This window comes from Pelophylax lessonae, assembly GCF_965119305.1.
Source record: "Pelophylax lessonae genome assembly, chromosome: 11".
Classification (NCBI taxonomy): domain Eukaryota; kingdom Metazoa; phylum Chordata; class Amphibia; order Anura; family Ranidae; genus Pelophylax; species Pelophylax lessonae.
In genome coordinates, this window is record NC_138778.1 from 72,826,643 (window position 1) to 72,840,185 (window position 13,543).

At 59.3% G+C, this 13,543-nt stretch overlaps 1 protein-coding gene across 10 annotated transcripts in view; it reads right to left on the minus strand.

Annotated features, from left to right (window-relative positions):
* Positions 1-13,543, minus strand: part of SRCIN1 (SRC kinase signaling inhibitor 1) — a gene marked incomplete at its 3' end in the record, with an annotated part of 894,005 nt that overhangs the window by 466,414 nt on the left and 414,048 nt on the right. The window contains exon 1 of one of the 10 annotated variants that reach the window (XM_082272510.1): positions 641-936. The exons of the other annotated variants lie outside the window; for them this stretch is intronic. Of the gene's footprint in view, positions 1-640; positions 937-13,543 lie in introns of those variants that run through there. 10 annotated transcript variants of the gene reach the window in all.

The following is a 13,543-nucleotide window of genomic DNA, read 5'->3' on the forward strand; positions in this document are numbered from 1 at the left end:
ATACAGCAGGTACAGAGATGACAGTGGGGGGGGGGGGGGGATCGTACGGCAGGTACAGAGATGGGGGGGGCGTAAGGCAGGTACAGAGATGACAGCAAGGGGGGGGGGGCGTACGGCAGGTACAGAGATGACAGTGGGGGGGGGGGACATACGACAGGTACAGAGATGGGGGGGGGACGTACAGCAGGTACAGAGATGACAGCAAGGGGGGGGATCATACGGAAGGTACAGAGATGACAGTGGGGGGGGGGGAAACATACGACAGGTACAGAGATGGAGGGGGGAATGTACAGCAGGTAGAGAGATGACAGAGGGGGGGCATCATTCTGAATGTGGCTCTGATGACAATGAGATGCCGGATTTGTGGCTCTGATGCAGATGCAGATGATGGGATCCTGTGAGAAGGCTGATCTAGGTGATGATGGATGGATGGATGGATGGACAGTGACTCTTGTAGGAGGACAGAGCAGGCAGGTAGAGTTGTGCAATGAATACAGACAATGCAGCCTCTATTCCCAGTCATACCTCCAATGATAAACATGTTGCAGAGGCTGGGGGCACAGGGAAGTCCTGACACCAGTAAGAGATGAAAGGAGAAGCAGTTGGGGGCGGGGAGAGTTCTGAGCCCCCACCACCTTACCAGATTCCTGCAATGATTGCTAATCCATCAGCGGCGACACCTCGGTGGACATGGCGACAGGCCATGGTGATGTCAGGCACACTCTTCGTCCATTCCGCCTGACCTGCAGCAGCGCTCTGTTGCCTTATAAGGATGTGGTTGCTGTGGTAACCGGACTCCACCTGTCTCCTGGCACCTTGCTGCACCGAGGAGAAGCGCGGGCGATGCCTGCCGATGAGCCCATGCTATGAGGGAGAGATCTCCTGTCAGTGACGGAGGGGAGGGATCCGAGGAATGCAGATCCAGGGGCTCATGCAGCTTGATCCATCAGAGCGGGGAGGGGCTTCGGGCACTTTAATCCACCCACAGAGGGGGGGGGGGTTATGGCTCCTCCCACACCTGCACAGTGTACGTGAAGAGGGGAGCCCCCCTCACAGGACATGGATTGTCCCTAACCTTCCTGCTAGTCATGTTACACTGGGTTCAACAGAGGGGAAGCTCACCTACTGACTGCTAGCCAATCACACCAAAGCACATCGTTATTCTGCAAAATAACCCTTACATGTCTACCGATGGAAGCTTGTTTCATCACATGGGTTTTTTCTTCCTTCTTGTAATATCCCCTATGAGATCCCACACCTCTGCTTCCCCCTCACTCCCATTTATAAGGAGCAGTACACAGTTGTACAACACTGCTCCCCCGTATCTCCCCAATACAGACATCCCCTTCCCCAGTACAGACACCCCCCATCTCCCCAGTACAGACACCCCCATCTCCCCATTACAGACACCCCCCATCTCCCCAGTACAGACACCCCCCATCTCCCCAGTACAGACACCCCCCATCTCCCCAGTACAGACACCCCCTCATCTCCCCAGTACAGACACCCCCATCTCCCCAATACAGACACCCCCCCCCATCTCCCCAGTGCACACACCCTCCCATCTCCCCAGTACAGACACCCCTCACCTCCCCAGTACAGACACCCCCCCCCCCCATCTCCCCAGTACAGACACCCCCATCTCCCCAGTACAGACACCCCCATCTCCCCAGTACAGACACCCCCCATCTCCCCAGTACAGACACCCCCCCATCTCCCCAGTGCACACACCCTCCCATCTCCCCAGTACAGACACCCCTCACCTCCCCAGTACAGACACCCCCCCCATCTCCCCAGTACAGACACCCCCCCCATCTCCCCAGTACAGACACCCCCCATCTCCCCAGTACAGACACCCCCCATCTCCCCAGTACAGACACCCCCATCTCCCCAGTACAGACACCCCCCATCTCCCCAGTACAGACACCCCCATCTCCCCAGTACAGACACCCCCCCATCTCCCCAGTGCAGACACCCTCCCATCTCCCCAGTACAGACACCCTCCCATCTCCCCAGTACAGACACCCCATCTCCCCAGTACAGACACCCCATCTCCCAAGGTACAGACACCCCCCATCTCCCCAGTACAGACACCCCCTCATCTCCCCAGTACAGACACCCCCCCCCCCATCTCCCCAGTGCACACACCCTCCCATCTCCCCAGTACAGACACCCCTCACCTCCCCAGTACAGACACCCCCCCCCCATCTCCCCAGTACAGACACCCCCATCTCCCCAGTACAGACACCCCCATCTCCCCAGTACAGACACCCCCCATCTCCCCAGTACAGACACCCCCCCATCTCCCCAGTGCACACACCCTCCCATCTCCCCAGTACAGACACCCCCATCTCCCCAGTACAGACACCCCCCCCCCATCTCCCCAGTACAGACACCCCCCATCTCCCCAGTACAGACACCCCCCATCTCCCCAGTACAGACACCCCCATCTCCCCAGTACAGACACCCCCCATCTCCCCAGTACAGACACCCCCATCTCCCCAGTACAGACACCCCCCCATCTCCCCAGTGCAGACACCCTCCCATCTCCCCAGTACAGACACCCTCCCATCTCCCCAGTACAGACACCCCATCTCCCCAGTACAGACACCCCATCTCCCAAGGTACAGACACCCCCCATCTCCCCAGTACAGACACCCCCCATCTCCCCAGTACAGACACCCCATCTCCCAAGGTACAGACACCCCCCATCTCCCCAATACAGACACCCCCCATCTCCCCAGTACAGACACCCCATCTCCCCAGTATAGACACCCACATATCCCCAGTACAGACACCCCATCTCCCCAGTACAGACACCCCCCCCATCTCCCCAGTACAGACACCCTCATCTGCCCAGTACAGACACCCTCCCATCTCCCCAGTACAGACACCCCCCATCTCCCCAGTACAGACACCCCCCCCCATCTCCCCAGTACAGACACCCCCCATCTCCCCAGTGCAGACACCCCCCATCTCCCCAGTACAGACACCCTCCCATCTCCCCAGTACAGACACCCCCCATCTCCCCAGTACAGACACCCCCCCCCATCTCCCCAGTACAGACACCCCCCATCTCCCCAGTACAGACACCCCCCATCTCCCCAGTGCAGACACCCTCCCATCTCCCCAGTACAGACACCCTCCCATCTCCCCAGTACAGACACCCCCCATCTCCCCAGTACAGACACCCCCTCATCTCCCCAGTACAGACACCCCCCCCCATCTCCCCAGTACAGACACCCCTCACCTCCCCAGTACAGACACCCCCCCCCCATCTCCCCAGTACAGACACCCCCATCTCCCCAGTACAGACACCCCCATCTCCCCAGTACAGACACCCCCCATCTCCCCAGTACAGACACCCCCCCATCTCCCCAGTGCACACACCCTCCCATCTCCCCAGTACAGACACCCCCATCTCCCCAGTACAGACACCCCCCCCCCCATCTCCCCAGTACAGACACCCCCCATCTCCCCAGTACAGACACCCCCCATCTCCCCAGTACAGACACCCCCATCTCCCCAGTACAGACACCCCCCATCTCCCCAGTACAGACACCCCCATCTCCCCAGTACAGACACCCCCCCATCTCCCCAGTGCAGACACCCTCCCATCTCCCCAGTACAGACACCCTCCCATCTCCCCAGTACAGACACCCCATCTCCCCAGTACAGACACCCCATCTCCCAAGGTACAGACACCCCCCATCTCCCCAGTACAGACACCCCCCATCTCCCCAGTACAGACACCCCATCTCCCAAGGTACAGACACCCCCCATCTCCCCAATACAGACACCCCCCATCTCCCCAGTACAGACACCCCATCTCCCCAGTACAGACACCCACATATCCCCAGTACAGACACCCCATCTCCCCAGTACAGACACCCCCCCCCATCTCCCCAGTACAGACACCCTCATCTGCCCAGTACAGACACCCTCCCATCTCCCCAGTACAGACACCCCCCATCTCCCCAGTACAGACACCCCCCCCATCTCCCCAGTACAGACACCCCCATCTCCCCAGTACAGACACCCCCCCATCTCCCCAGTACAGACACCCCCCATCTCCCCAGTACAGACACCCTCATCTCCCCAGTACAGACACCCCTCATCTCCCCAGTACAGACACCTTCCATCTCCCCAGTACAGACACCCCCATCTCCCCAATACAGACACCCCCCTTCTCCCCAGTACAGACCCTTCCCATCTCCCCAGTACAGACACCCCATCTCCCCAGTACACACACCCCCATATCCCCAGTACAGACACCCCCCCATCTCCCCAGTACAGACACCCCCCCATCTCCCCAGTGCAGACACCCTCCCATCTCCCCCAGTGCAGACACCCTCCCATCTCCCCAGTACAGACACCCCCCATCTCCCCAGTACAGACACCCTCATCTGCCCAGTACAGACACCCCTCATCTCCCCAGTACAGACACCCCATCTCCCCAGTACAGACACCCCCCCCCCATCTCCCCAGTGCAGACACCCTCCCATCTCCCCAGTACAGACAACCCCCCGCCTTCCCCAGTACAGACACCCCCATCTCCCCAGTACAGACAACCCCCCTTCCCCAGTACAGACACCCCCATCTCCCCAGTACAGACACCCCCATCTCCCCAGTACAGACACCCCCCATCTCCCCAATACAGAGACAACCCCCCAACTCCCCATTGCAGACAGCCCCCATCTCTCCAGTACAGACACCCCCCCAAATCCTCAGTACAGACACCCCCCATCTCCCCAGTACAGACAGCCCCCATCTCTCCAGTACAGACACCCCCCCAAATCCTCAGTACAGACACCCCCCATCTCCCCAGTACAGACACCCCCCATCTCCCCAGTACAGACACCCCCATCTCCCCAGTACAGACACCCTCCCATCTCCCAAGTACAGACACCCCCCATCTCCCCAGTACAGACACCCCCCCATCTCCCCAGTGCAGACACCCTCCCATCTCCCCAGTACAGACACCCTCCCATCTCCCCAGTACAGACACCCTCCCATCTCCCCAGTACAGACACCCCCCCATCTCCCCAGTACAGACACCCTCCCATCTCCCCAGTACAGACACCCCCCATCTCCCCAGTACAGACACCCCCTCATCTCCCCAGTACAGACACCCCCCCCCATCTCCCCAGTGCACACACCCTCCCATCTCCCCAGTACAGACACCCCCATCTCCCCAGTACAGACACCCCCCCCCATCTCCCCAGTACAGACACCCCCCATCTCCCCAGTACAGACACCCCCATCTCCCCAGTACAGACACCCCCCATCTCCCCAGTACAGACACCCCCATCTCCCCAGTACAGACACCCCCCATCTCCCCAGTACAGACACCCCCATCTCCCCAGTACAGACACCCCCCCATCTCCCCAGTGCAGACACCCTCCCATCTCCCCAGTACAGACACCCTCCCATCTCCCCAGTACAGACACCCCATCTCCCCAGTACAGACACCCCATCTCCCAAGGTACAGACACCCCCCATCTCCCCAGTACAGACACCCCCCATCTCCCCAGAACAGACACCCCATCTCCCAAGGTACAGACACCCCCCATCTCCCCAATACAGACACCCCCCATCTCCCCAGTACAGACACCCCATCTCCCCAGTACAGACACCCCCATATCCCCAGTACAGACACCCCATCTCCCCAGTACAGACACCCCCCCCATCTCCCCAGTACAGACACCCTCATCTGCCCAGTACAGACACCCTCCCATCTCCCCAGTACAGACACCCCCATCTCCCCAGTACAGACACCCCCCCCCCATCTCCCCAGTACAGACACCCCCATCTCCCCAGTACAGACACCCCCCCATCTCCCCAGTACAGACACCCCCCATCTCCCCAGTACAGACACCCTCATCTCCCCAGTACAGACACCCCTCATCTCCCCAGTACAGACACCTTCCATCTCCCCAGTACAGACACCCCCATCTCCCCAATACAGACACCCCCCTTCTCCCCAGTACAGACCCTTCCCATCTCCCCAGTACAGACACCCCATCTCCCCAGTACACACACCCCCATATCCCCAGTACAGACACCCCCCCATCTCCCCAGTACAGACACCCCCCCATCTCCCCAGTGCAGACACCCTCCCATCTCCCCCAGTGCAGACACCCTCCCATCTCCCCAGTACAGACACCCCCCATCTCCCCAGTACAGACACCCTCATCTGCCCAGTACAGACACCCCTCATCTCCCCAGTACAGACACCCCATCTCCCCAGTACAGACACCCCCCCCATCTCCCCAGTGCAGACACCCTCCCATCTCCCCAGTACAGACAACCCCCCGCCTTCCCCAGTACAGACACCCCCATCTCCCCAGTACAGACAACCCCCCTTCCCCAGTACAGACACCCCCATCTCCCCAATACAGACACCCCCATCTCCCCAGTACAGACACCCCCCCATCTCCCCAATACAGAGACAACCCCCCAACTCCCCATTGCAGACAGCCCCCATCTCTCCAGTACAGACACCCCCCCAAATCCTCAGTACAGACACCCCCCATCTCCCCAGTACAGACAGCCCCCATCTCTCCAGTACAGACACCCCCCCAAATCCTCAGTACAGACACCCCCCATCTCCCCAGTACAGACACCCCCCATCTCCCCAGTACAGACACCCCCATCTCCCCAGTACAGACACCCTCCCATCTCCCCAGTACAGACACCCCCCATCTCCCCAGTACAGACACCCCCCCATCTCCCCAGTGCAGACACCCTCCCATCTCCCCAGTACAGACACCCTCCCATCTCCCCAGTACAGACACCCCCCATCTCCCCAGTACAGACACCCCCCATCTCCCCAGTACAGACACCCCCCCATCTCCCCAGTGCAGACACCCTCCCATCTCCCCAGTACAGACACCCCCCATCTCCCCAGTACAGACACCCCATCTCCCAAGGTACAGACACCCCCCATCTCCCCAGTACAGACACCCCCCATCTCCCCAGTACAGACACCCCCATCTCCCCAATACAGACACCCCCCATCTCCCCAGTACAGACACCTCCCATCTCCCCAGTACAGACACCCCATCTCCCCAGTACAGACACCCCCATATCCCCAGTACAGACACCCCATCTCCCCAGTACAGACACCCCCCCCCCATCTCCCCAGTACAGACACCCTCATCTGCCCAGTACAGACACCCTCCCATCTCCCCAGTACAGACACCCCCCATCTCCCCAGTACAGGCACCCCATCTCCCCAGTACAGACACCCCCCATCTCCCCAGTACAGACACCCCATCTCCCCAGTACAGACACCCCCATCTCCCCACTACAGACACCCCCCATCTCCCCAGTACAGACACCCCCATCTCCCCAATACAGACACCCCCCATCTCCCCAGTACAGACACCTCCCATCTCCCCAGTACAGACACCCCATCTCCCCAGTACAGACACCCCCATATCCCCAGTACAGACACCCCATCTCCCCAGTACAGACACCCCCCCATCTCCCCAGTACAGACACCCTCATCTGCCCAGTACAGACAGCCCTCATCTCCCCAATACAGACACTCACATCTCCCCAGTACAGACACCCCCCCCATCTCCCCAGTACAGACACCCCCATCTCCCCAGTACAGACACCCCCATCTCCCCAGTACAGACACCCCCCCATCTCCCCAGTACAGACACCCCCCATCTCCCCAGTACAGACACCCCTCATCTCCCCAGTACAGACAGGCCTCATCTCCCCAGTACAGACACCTTCCATCTCCCCAGTACAGACACCCCCATCTCCCCAATACAGACACCCCCCATCTCCCCAGTACAGACCGTTCCCATCTCCCCAGTACAGACACCCCATCTCCCCAGTACACACACCCCCATATCCCCAGTACAGACACCCCCCCATCTCCCCAGTACAGACACCCCCCCCCCATCTCCCCAGTGCAGACACCCTCCCATCTCCCCAGTGCAGACACCCTCCCATCTCCCCAGTACAGACACCCCCCATCTCCCCAGTACAGACACCCTCATCTGCCCAGTACAGACACCCCTCATCTCCCCAGTACAGACACCCCATCTCCCCAGTACAGACACCCCCCCCCCATCTCCCCAGTGCAGACACCCTCCCATCTCCCCAGTACAGACAACCCCCCGCCTTCCCCAGTACAGACACCCCCATCTCCCCAGTACAGACAACCCCCCTTCCCCAGTACAGACACCCCCATCTCCCCAGTACAGACACCCCCATCTCCCCAGTACAGACACCCCCCCATCTCCCCAATACAGAGACAACCCCCCAACTCCCCATTGCAGACAGCCCCCATCTCTCCAGTACAGACACCCCCCCAAATCCTCAGTACAGACACCCCCCATCTCCCCAGTACAGACAGCCCCCATCTCTCCAGTACAGACACCCCCCCCCAAATCCTCAGTACAGACACCCCCTTCTCCCCAGTACAGACACCCCCCATCTCCCCAGTACAGACACCCCCATCTCCCCAGTACAGACACCCTCCCATCTCCCCAGTACAGACACCCCCATCTCCCCAGTACAGACACCCCCCCATCTCCCCAGTGCAGACACCCTCCCATCTCCCCAGTACAGACACCCCCCATCTCCCCAGTACAGACACCCCCCATCTTCCCAGTACAGACACCCCCCCATCTCCCAGTGCAGACACCCTCCCATCTCCCCAGTACAGACACCCCCCATCTCCCCAGTACAGACACCCCATCTCCCAAGGTACAGACACCCCCCATCTCCCCAGTACAGACACCCCCCATCTCCCCAGTACAGACACCCCCATCTCCCCAATACAGACACCCTCCATCTCCCCAGTACAGACACCTCCCATCTCCCCAGTACAGACACCCCATCTCCCCAGTACAGACACCCCCATATCCCCAGTACAGACACCCCATCTCCCCAGTACAGACACCCCCCCCCCATCTCCCCAGTACAGACACCCTCATCTGCCCAGTACAGACACCCTCCCATCTCCCCAGTACAGACACCCCCCATCTCCCCAGTACAGACACCCCATCATCTCCCCAGTACAGACACCCCCCATCTCCCCAGTACAGACACCCCATCTCCCCAGTACAGACACCCCCCATCTCCCCAGTACAGACACCCCCCATCTCCCCAGTACAGACACCCCCATCTCCCCAATACAGACACCCCCCATCTCCCCAGTACAGACACCTCCCATCTCCCCAGTACAGACACCCCATCTCCCCAGTACAGACACCCCCATATCCCCAGTACAGACACCCCATCTCCCCAGTACAGACACCCCCCCCCATCCCCCCAGTACAGACACCCTCATCTGCCCAGTACAGACACCCCTCATCTCCCCAATACAGACACCCACATCTCCCCAGTACAGACACCCCCCCCCATCTCCCCAGTACAGACACCCCCATCTCCCCAGTACAGACACCCCCATCTCCCCAGTACAGACACCCCCCCATCTCCCCAGTACAGACACCCCCCATCTCCCCAGTACAGACACCCCTCATCTCCCCAGTACAGACACCCCTCATCTCCCCAGTACAGACACCTTCCATCTCCCCAGTACAGACACCCCAATCTCCCCAGTACAGACCCTTCCCATCTCCCCAGTACAGACACCCCATCTCCCCAGTACACACACCCCCATATCCCCAGTACAGACACCCCCCCATCTCCCCAGTACAGACACCCCCCCATCTCCCCAGTGCAGACACCCTCCCATCTCCCCAGTGCAGACACCCTCCCATCTCCCCAGTACAGACACCCCCCATCTCCCCAGTACAGACACCCGCATCTGCCCAGTACAGACACCCCTCATCTCCCCAGTACAGACACCCCATCTCCCCAGTACAGACACCCCCCCCATCTCCCCAGTGCAGACACCCTCTCATCTCCCCAGTACAGACAACCCCCCGCCTTCCCCAGTACAGACACCCCCATCTCCCCAGTACAGACAACCCCCCTTCCCCAGTACAGACACCCCCATCTCCCCAGTACAGACACCCCCATCTCCCCAGTACAGACACCCCCCATCTCCCCAATACAGAGACAACCCCCCAACTCCCCATTGCAGACAGCCCCCATCTCTCCAGTACAGACACCCCCCCCCAAATCCTCAGTACAGACACCCCCCATCTCCCCAGTACAGACAGCCCCCCATCTCTCCAGTACAGACACCCCCCAAATCCTCAGTACAGACACCCCCCATCTCCCCAGTACAGACACCCTACCTCTCCAGTACAGACACCCCCCATCTCCCCAGTGCAGACAGCCCCCATCTCCCCAGTACATACAGACCCCATCTCTCCAGTACAGACAGCCCCCCCATTTCCCCAGTACAGACACCCCCCCCCCTGCAACTCCCCAGTACAGACACCCTATCTCTCCAGTACAGACACCCCCCCCCCATCTCCCCAGTACAGACAACCCCAACTCCCCAGTACAGACACCCCCATCTCCCCAGTACAGACACCCCCCTTCCCCAGTACACACAACCCCCTTCCCCAGTACAGACACCCCCCCCCCATCTCCCCAGTACAGACATCGCCCACTTCCCCAGTACAGACACCCCCCATCTCCCCAGTGCAGACACCCCCCTCTCCAGTACAGACACCCCCATCTCCCCAGTGCAGACACTCTCCCATCTCCCCAGTACAGACACCCCCTATCTCCCCAGTACAGACATCCTCCCCATCTCCCCAGTGCAGACACCCCCTCCCCAGTACAGACACCCCCTATATCCCCAGTGCAGACAGTCTCCCATCTCCCCAGTACAGACACCCCCCAACTCCCCAGTACAAACACCCCCCCATCTCCCCAGTACAGACACCCCCCATCTCCCCAGTGCAGACACCCCCCTCCCCAGTACAGACACCCCCTATATCCCCAGTGCAGACACCCCCCATCTCCTCAATACAGAAACCCTTCAACTCCCCAATGCAGACACCCCCCCATCTCCCCAATATAGAAATACCCCCCAACTCCCCAGTGCAAACACCCCTCCCCCATCTCCCCAGTACAGACAGCAGTACAGACACCCCCCCCCCCCATCCCCAGTGCAGACACTCCCCTGCAACTCCCCAGTACGGACACCCCTCCTTCCCCAGTACAGACACCCCCCATCTCCCCAGTGCAGACACCCCCCCCCCATCTCCCTGGTACAGATCCCCCAACTCTGCAGTATAGACATGCCCCATTTCCCCAATACAGGGACAAACCCCCAACTCCCCAGTACAGACACCCCCCCCCCCAAATCCTCAGTACAGACACCCCCCATCTCCCCAGTACAGACACCCTACCTCTCCAGTACAGACATCCCCCATCTCCCCAGTACATACAGCCCCCATCTCCCCAGTACATACAGACCCCATCTCTCCAGTACAGACAGCCCCCCCTTTTCCCCAGTACAGACACCCCCCCTGCAACTCCCCAGTACACACACCCTATCTCTCCAGTACAGACACCCCCCCCCATCTCCCCAGAACAGACAACCCCAACTCCCCAGTACAGACACCCCCATCTACCCAGTACAGACATCCCCCTTCCCCAGTACACACACCCCCCTTCCTAAGTACAGACACCCCCCCATCTCCCCAGTACAGACACCCTCACTTCCCCAGTACAGACACCCCCCCATCTCCCCAGTGCAGACACCCCCCTCTCCAGTACAGACACCCCCATCTCCCCAGTGCAGACACTCTCCCATCTCCCCAGTATAGACACCCCCCAACTCCCCAGTACAGACACCCCCCCATCTCCCCAGTACAGACCCCCCCCATCTCCCCAGTGCAGACACCCCCCTCCCCAGTACAGACACCCCCCATCTCCTTAATACAGACACCCTTCAACTCCCCAATGCAGACACCCCCCCACCTCCCCAATAAAGAAATACCCCCCCCCCAACTCCCCAGTGCAAACACCCCTCCCCCATATCCCAAGTACAGACAGCAGTACAGACACCCCATCCACAGTACAGACACTCCCCTGCAACTCCCCAGTACGGACACCCCTCCTTCCCCAGTACAGACACCCCCCATCTCCCTAGTGCAGACACCCCCCATCTCCCCGGTACAGATCCCCCAACTCTGCAGTATAGACACACCCCATTTCCCCAATACAGGGAGAAACCCCCAACTCCCCAGTGCAGACACCCTCCCATCTCCCCAGTACAGACACCCCCCCATCTTCCCTAAACAGAGACAACCCCCCAACTCGACAGTGCAGACAGCCCCCCATCTCCCCAGTACAGACAGCCCCCATCTCTCCAGTACAGACAACCCCCCATCTCCCCAGTACAGTCACCCCCCCCCCCCAAAATCCTCAGTACAGACACCCCCATCTCCCCAGTACAGACACCCTACCTCTCCAGTACAGACACCCCCCATCTCCCCAGTACAGACGACACTTCTTCCTTAGTACAAACACCCCCCCCCCCCTGGTACAGACATTCCTTCCAAAGAACGGACCCTTCAGTACAGACACTTATTCTAAAGTACGGACCCCTCAGTAGAGACACTTCTTCCACAGTACGGACCCCTCAGTACAGACACTCCTTCCTAAGTACAAACCCCTCAGTACAGACACTCCTTCCTATGTACAGACCCCTCAGTACAGACACTTCTTCCAAAGTAGCGACCCCTCAGTACAGACACTTCTTCCAAAGTACGGACCCCTCAATAGAGACACTCCTTTCAAAGTACGGACCCCTCAGTACAGACACTCCTTCCTAAGTACAAACCCCTCAGTACAGACACTCCTTCCAAAGTACGGACCCCTCAGTAAAGACACTTCTTCCTAAGTACAAACCCCTCAGTACAGACACTCCTTCCAAAAAACGGACTCTTCAGTACGGACACTTCTTCCAAAGTACGGACCCCTCAGTACAGACACTTCTTGCTAAGTACAAACCCCTCAGTACAGACAACTCCTTCCAAAGAACAGACCCTTCAGTACAGACACTTCTTGCAAAGTACGGACCCCTCAGAACAGACACTCCTTCCAAAGTACGGACCCCTCAGTACAGACACTCCTTCCAAAGTACGGACCCCTCAGAACAGACACTCCTTCCAAAGTACGGACCCCTCAGTACAGACACTCCATCATAAGTACAAACCCCTCAGTACAGACACTCCTTCCTAAGTATAGACCCCTCAGTACAGACACTCCTTCCTAAGTACAAACCCCTCAGTACAGACACTTCTTCCAAAGTAGGGACCCTTCAGTACAGACACTCCTTCCTAAGTACAGACCCCTCAGTACAGACACTCCTTCCTAAGTACGGACCCCTCAGTACAGACACTCCTTCCTAAGTACGGACCCCTCAGTACAGACACTCCTTCCAAAGTATGAGCCCCTCGGTACAGACACTTCTTCAAAAATACGGACCCCTCAGTACCGACACTTCTTCCAAAGTATGGACCCCTCAGTACAGAAACTCCTTCCGAAGTATGGACCCCTCAGTACAGACACTCCTTCCTAAGTACAAACCCCCTCAGTACAGACACTCCTTCCTAAGTACAAACTCCTTTCAGTACAGACAATC